The sequence below is a fragment of the Diorhabda sublineata genome, chromosome Y (genome assembly GCF_026230105.1).
Source record: "Diorhabda sublineata isolate icDioSubl1.1 chromosome Y, icDioSubl1.1, whole genome shotgun sequence".
In the NCBI taxonomy this organism is placed as follows: domain Eukaryota; kingdom Metazoa; phylum Arthropoda; class Insecta; order Coleoptera; family Chrysomelidae; genus Diorhabda; species Diorhabda sublineata.
The window spans coordinates 4,176,383-4,184,104 of record NC_079486.1 but is presented as its reverse complement, the minus strand read 5'-3'; positions in this window follow the sequence as shown (position 1 = coordinate 4,184,104).

The window sequence follows — 7,722 nt, the reverse complement described above, 5'->3', positions numbered from 1 at the left end:
CTTCCACTTTTTGATTAGTTTTGTTGAGAAAAAATAATGTCATTAGTGAGCCTTTTTGGATATTCCCCTCTCCGTCAGGTCATAGTGAAACACACTTACCGAATATTATATTATTATGGGGGTGACACATTCAATGGCAGAGCATCGAAGACTTGACTTTTTTTTACGAAACGTGGCATTGTCGAAATCACATAAGGCATTTCCAAATGAGCTACAGAATTCCATCTTCCCTTCACCGTTTCGACAAATAACAATTCTCTCCCACTTTTTGATTAGTTTTGTTGAGAAAAAACAATGCCATTAGTGAGCCTTTCACATAAGGCGTTTCCAGATGACCTACCGAATTCCATATTTCCTTCACCGTTTCGACAACTAACAATTCTCTTCCACTTTTTGATTAGTTTTTTTAGAAAAAAATGTCATTAGTGAGCCTTTTTGGATTTTCCCGTCTCCATCAAGTCATAGTGAAACACACTTTCCGAATATTATATTATTATGGGGGTGACACATTCAATGGCAGAGCATCGAAGACTTGACTTTTTTTTACGAAACTTGGCATTGTCGGAATCACATGAAGCGTTTCCAAATGACCTACCGAATTCCATATTTCCTTCACCGTTTCGACAACTAACAATTCTCTTCCACTTTTTGATTAGTTTTTTTAGGAAAAAATGTCATTAGTGAGCCTTTTTGGATTTTCCCGTCTTCGTCAAGTCATAGTGAAACACACTTTCCGAATATTATATTATTATGGGGGTGACACATTCAATGGCAGAGAATCGAAGACTTGACTTTTTTTTTACGAAACGTGGCATAGTCGGAATCACATAACGTTTTTCTAAATGACCTACCGAATTCCATCTTCCCTTCACCGTTTCGACAAATAACAATTCTCCTCCACTTTTTGATTAGTTTTGTTGAGAAAAAACAATGCGATTAGTGAGCCTTTTTGAATTTTCCCGTCTCCGTCAAGTCATAGTGAAACACACTTTCCGAATATTATATTATTATGGGGGTGACACATTCAATGGCAGAGCATCGAAGACTTGACTTTTTTTTACGAAACTTGGCATTGTCAGAATCACATAACGTGTTTCTAAATGACCTACCGAATTCCATATTCCCTTCACCGTTTCGACAACTAACAATTCTCTTCCACTTTTTGATTAGTTTTTTTAAGAAAAAATGTCATTAGTGAGCCTTTTTGGATTTTCCCGTCTTCGTCAAGTCATAGTGAAACACACTTTCCGAATATTATATTATTATGGGGGTGACACATTCAATGGCAGAGAATCGAAGACTTGACTTTTTTTTACGAAACGTGGCATAGTCGGAATCACATAACGTTTTTCTAAATGACCTACCGAATTCCATCTTCCCTTCACCGTTTCGACAAATAACAATTCTCTTCCACTTTTTGATTAGTTTTGTTTAGAAAAAATAATGTCATTAGTGAGCCTTTTTGGATATTTCCCTCTCCGTCAGGTCATAGTGAAACACACTTCCCGAATATTATATTATTATGGGGGTGACACATTCAATGGCAGAGCATCGAAGATTTGACTTTTTTTTACGAAACGTGGCATTGTCGAAATCACATAAGGCATTTCCAAATGTGCTACCGAATTCCATCTTCCCTTCACCGTTTCGACAATTAACAATTCTTTCCCACTTTTTGATTAGTTTTGTTGAGAAAAAACAATGCCATTAGTGAGCCTTTTTGGATTTTCCCTCTCCGTCAAGTCATAGTGAAACACACTTTCCGAATATTATATTATTATGGGGGTGACACATTCAATGGCAGAGAATCGAAGACTTGACTTTTTTTTTACGAAACGTGGCATAGTCGGAATCACATAACGTTTTTCTAAATGACCTACCGAATTCCATCTTCCCTTCACCGTTTCGACAAATAACAATTCTCCTCCACTTTTTGATTAGTTTTGTTGAGAAAAAATAATGTCATTAGTGAGCCTTTTTGGATATTCCCCTCTCCGTCAGGTCATAGTGAAACACACTTCCTGAATATTATATTATTATGGGGGTGACATATTCAATGGTAGAGCATCGAAGACTTGACTTTTTTTTACGAAATGTGGCATTGTCGAAATCACATAAGGCATTTCCAAATGAGCTACCGAATTCCATCTTCCCTTCACCGTTTCGACAATTAACAATTCTCTCCCACTTTTTGATTAGTTTTGTTGAGAAAAAACAATGCCATTAGTGAGCCTTTTTGGATTTTCCCTCTCCGTCAAGTCATAGTGAAACACACTTTCCGAATATTATATTATTATGGGGGTGACACTTTCAATGGCAGAGCAACGAAGACTTGACTTTTTTTTACGAAACTTGGCATTGTCAGAATCACATAACGTGTTTCTAAATGACCTACCGAATTCCATATTCCCTTCACCGTTTCGACAACTAACAATTCTCTTCCACTTTTTGATTAGTTTTTTTAGGAAAAAATGTCATTAGTGAGCCTTTTTGGATTTTCCCGTCTTCGTCAAGTCATAGTGAAACACACTTTCCGAATATTATATTATTATGGGGGTGACACATTCAATGGCAGAGAATCGAAGACTTGACTTTTTTTTTACGAAACGTGGCATAGTCGGAATCACATAACGTTTTTCTAAATGACCTACCGAATTCCATCTTTCCTTCACCGTTTCGACAAATAACAATTCTCCTCCACTTTTTGATTAGTTTTGTTGAGAAAAAATAATGTCATTAGTGAGCCTTTTTGGATATTCCCCTCTCCGTCAGGTCATAGTGAAACACACTTTCCGAATATTATATTATTATGGGGGTGACACATTCAATGGTAGAGCATCGAAGACTTGACTTTTTTTTACGAAACGTGGCATTGTCGAAATCACATAAGGCATTTCCAAATGAGCTACCGAATTCCATCTTCCCTTCACCGTTTCGACAATTAACAATTCTCTTCCACTTTTTGATTAGTTTTGTTGAGAAAAAACAATGCCATTAGTGAGCCTTTTTGGATTTTCCCTCTCCGTCAAGTCATAGTGAAACACACTTTCCGAATATTATATTATTATGGGGGTGACACTTTCAATGGCAGAGCATCGAAGACTTGACTTTTTTTTACGAAACTTGGCATTGTCAGAATCACATAACATGTTTCTAAATGACCTACCGAATTCCATATTCCCTTCACCGTTTCGACAACTAACAATTCTCTTCCACTTTTTGATTAGTTTTGTTGAGAAAAAATAATGTCATTAGTGAGCCTTTTTGGATATTCCCCTCTCCGTCAGGTCATAGTGAAACACACTTTCCGAATATTATATTATTATGGGGGGTGACACATTCAATGGCAGAGCATCGAAGACTTGACTTTTTTTTACGAAACGTGGCATTGTCGGAATCACATAACGTTTTTCTAAATGACCTACCGAATTCCATCTTTCCTTCACCGTTTCGACAATTAACAATTCTCTCCCACTTTTTGATTAGTTTTGTTGAGAAAAAACAATGCCATTAGTGAGCCTTTTTGGATTTTCCCTCTCCGTCAAATCATAGTGAAACACACTTTCCGAATATTATATTATTATGGGGGTGACACATTCAATGGCAGAGCATCGAAGACTTGACTTTTTTTTACGAAACTTGGCATTGTCAGAATCACATAAGGCATTTCCAAATGAGCTACCGAATTCCATCTTCCCTTCACCGTTTCGACAATTAACAATTCTCTCCCACTTTTTGATTAGTTTTGTTGAGAAAAAACATTAACATTAGTGAGCCTTTTTGGATTTTCCCTCTCCGTCAAGTCATAGTGAAACACACTTTCCGAATATTATATTATTATGGGGGTGACACTTTCAATGGCAGAGCATCGAAGACTTGACTTTTTTTTACGAAACTTGGCATTGTCAGAATCACATAACGTGTTTCTAAATGACCTACCGAATTCCATATTCCCTTCACCGTTTCGACAACTAACAATTCTCTTCCACTTTTTGATTAGTTTTGTTGAGAAAAAATAATGTCATTAGTGAGCCTTTTTGGATATTCCCTCTCCGTCAAGTCATAGTGAAACACACTTTCCGAATATTATATTATTATGGGGGTTACACATTCAATGGCAGAGCATTGAAGACTTGACTTTTTTTTACTAAACGTGGCATTGTGGAAATCACATAAGGCATTTCCAAATGAGCTACCGAATTCCATCTTCCCTTCACCGTTTCGACAACTAACAATTCTCTTCCACTTTTTGATTAGTTTTGTTGAGAAAAAATAATGTCATTAGTGAGCCTTTTTGGATTTTCCCGTCTCCGTCAAGTCATAGTGAAACACACTTTTCGAATATTATATTATTATGGGGGGTGACACATTCAATAGCAGAGCATCGAAGACTTGACTTTTTTTTACGAAACGTGGCATTGTCGGAATCACATAACGTTTTTCTAAATGACCTACCGAATTCCATCTTCCCTTCACCGTTTCGACAATTAACAATTCTCTCCCACTTTTTGATTAGTTTTGTTGAGAAAAAACAATGCCATTAGTGAGCCTTTTTGGATTTTCCCTCTCCGTCAAATCATAGTGAAACACACTTTCCGAATATTATATTATTATGGGGGTGACACATTCAATGGCAGAGCATCGAAGACTTGACTTTTTTTACGAAGCGTGGCATTGTCGAAATCACATTAGGCATTTCCAAATGAGCTACCGAATTCCATCTTCCCTTCACCGTTTCGACAATTAACAATTCTCTCCCACTTTTTGATTAGTTTTGTTGAGAAAAAACAATGCCATTAGTGAGCCTTTTTGAATTTTCCCGTCTCCGTCAAGTCATCGTGAAACACACTTTCCGAATATTATATTATTATGGGGGTGACACTTTCAATGGCAGAGCATCGAAGACTTGACTTTTTTTTACGAAACTTGGCATTGTCAGAATCACATAACGTGTTTCTAAATGACCTACCGAATTCCATATTCCCTTCACCGTTTCGACAACTAACAATTCTCTTCCACTTTTTGATTAGTTTTGTTGAGAAAAAACAATGCGATTAGTGAGCCTTTTTGAATTTTCCCGTCTCCGTCAAGTCATAGTGAAACACACTTTCCGAATATTATATTATTATGGGGGTGACACATTCAATGGCAGAGCATCGAAGACTTGACTTTTTTTTACGAAACGTGGCATTGTCGGAATCACAACGTTTTTCTAAATGACCCACCGGATTCCATCTTCCCTTCACCGTTTCGACAACTAACAATTCTCTCCCACTTTTTGATTAGTTTTGTTGAGAAAAAACAATGTCATTAGTGAGCCTTTATGGATTTCCCCTCTCCGTCAAGTCATAGTGAAACACGCTTTCCGAAGATATTATTATGAGGGTGACACATTCAATGGCAGAGCATCGAAGACTTGACTTTTTTTTACGAAACTTGGCATTGTCAGAATCACATAACGTGTTTCTAAATGACCTACCGAATTCCATATTCCCTTCACCGTTTCGACAACTAACAATTCTCTTCCACTTTTTGATTAGTTTTTTCAAGAAAAAATGTCATTAGTGAGCCTTTTTGGATTTTCCCGTCTTCGTCAAGTCATAGTGAAACACACTTTCCGAATATTATATTATTATGGGGGTGACACATTCAATGGCAGAGAATCGAAGACTTGACTTTTTTTTACGAAACGTGGCATAGTCGGAATCACATAACGTTTTTCTAAATGACCTACCGAATTCCATCTTCCCTTCACCGTTTCGACAAATAACAATTCTCTTCCACTTTTTGATTAGTTTTGTTGAGAAAAAATAATGTCATTAGTGAGCCTTTTTGGATATTCCCCTCTCCGTCAAGTCATAGTGAAACACACTTTCCGAATATTATATTATTATGGGGGTGACACTTTCAATGGCAGAGCATCGAAGACTTGACTTTTTTTTACGAAACGTGGCATAGTCGGAATCACATAACGTTTTTCTAAATGACCTACCGAATTCCATCTTCCCTTCACCGTTTCGACAAATAACAATTCTCTTCCACTTTTTGATTAGTTTTGTTGAGAAAAAATAATGTCATTAGTAAGCCTTTTTGGACATTCCCCTCTCCGTCAGGTCATAGTGGAACACACTTCCCGAATATTATATTATTATGAGGGTGACACATTCAATGGCAGAGCATCGAAGATTTGACTTTTTTTTACGAAACGTGGCATTGTCTAAATCACATAAGGCATTTCCAAATGAGCTACCGAATTCCATCTTCCCTTCCCGTTTCGACAATTAACAATTCTCTCCCACTTTTTGATTAGTTTTGTTGAGAAAAAACAATGCCATTAGTGAGCCTTTTTGAATTTTCCCGTCTCCGTCAAGTCATAGTGAAACACACTTTCCGAATATTATATTATTATGGGGGTGACACTGTCAATGGCAGAGCATCGAAGACTTGACTTTTTTTTACGAAACTTGGCATTGTCAGAATCACATAACGTGTTTCTAAATGACCTACCGAATTCCATATTCCCTTCACCGTTTCGACAACTAACAATTCTCTTCCACTTTTTGATTAGTTTTGTTGAGAAAAAATAATGTCATTAGTGAGCCTTTTTGGATATCCCCTCTCCGTCAAGTCATAGTGAAACACACTTTCCGAATATTATATTATTATGGGGGTAACACTTTCAATGGCAGAGCATCGAAGACTTGACTTTTTTTACGAAACTTGGCATTGTCAGAATCACATAACGTGTTTCTAAATGACCTACCGAATTCCATATTCCCTTCACCGTTTCGACAACTAACAATTCTCTTCCACTTTTTGATTAGTTTTGTTGAGAAAAAATAATGTCATTAGTGAGCCTTTTTGGATATTCCCCTCTCCGTCAGGTCATAGTGAAACACACTTCCCGAATATTATATTATTATGGGGGTGACACATTCAATGGCAGAGCATCGAAGACTTGACTTTTTTTTACGAAACGTGGCATTGTCGAAATCACATAAGGCATTTCCAAATGAGCTACCGAATTCCATCTTCCCTTCACCGTTTCGACAATTAACAATTCTCTCCCACTTTTTGATTAGTTTTGTTGAGAAAAAACAATGCCATTAGTGAGCCTTTTTGGATTTTCCCGTCTCCGTCAAGTCATAGTGAAACACACTTTCCGAATATTATATTATTATGGGGGTGACACATTCAATGGCAGAGCATCGAAGATTTGACTTTTTTTTACGAAACTTGGCATTGTCGGAATCACATGAGGCGTTTCCGATTGACCTACCGAATTCCATATTTCCTTCACCGTTTCGACAACTAACAATTCTCTTCCACTTTTTGATTAGTTTTTTTAGGAAAAAATGTCATTAGTGAGCCTTTTTGGATTTTCCCGTCTCCGTCAAGTCATAGTGAAACACACTTTCCGAATATTATATTATTATGGGGGGTGACAAATTCTATGGCAGAGCATCGAAGACTTGACTTTTTTCTACGAAACGTGGCATTGTCGGAATCACATAACGTTTTTCTAAATGACCTACCGAATTCCATCTTCCCTTCACCGTTTCGACAATTAACAATTCTCTCCCACTTTCTGATTAGTTTTGTTGAGAAAAAACAATGCCATTAGTGAGCCTTTTTGGATTTTCCCTCTCCGTCAAATCATAGTGAAACACACTTTCCGAATATTATTTTATTATGGGGGTGACACATTCAATGGCAGAGCAT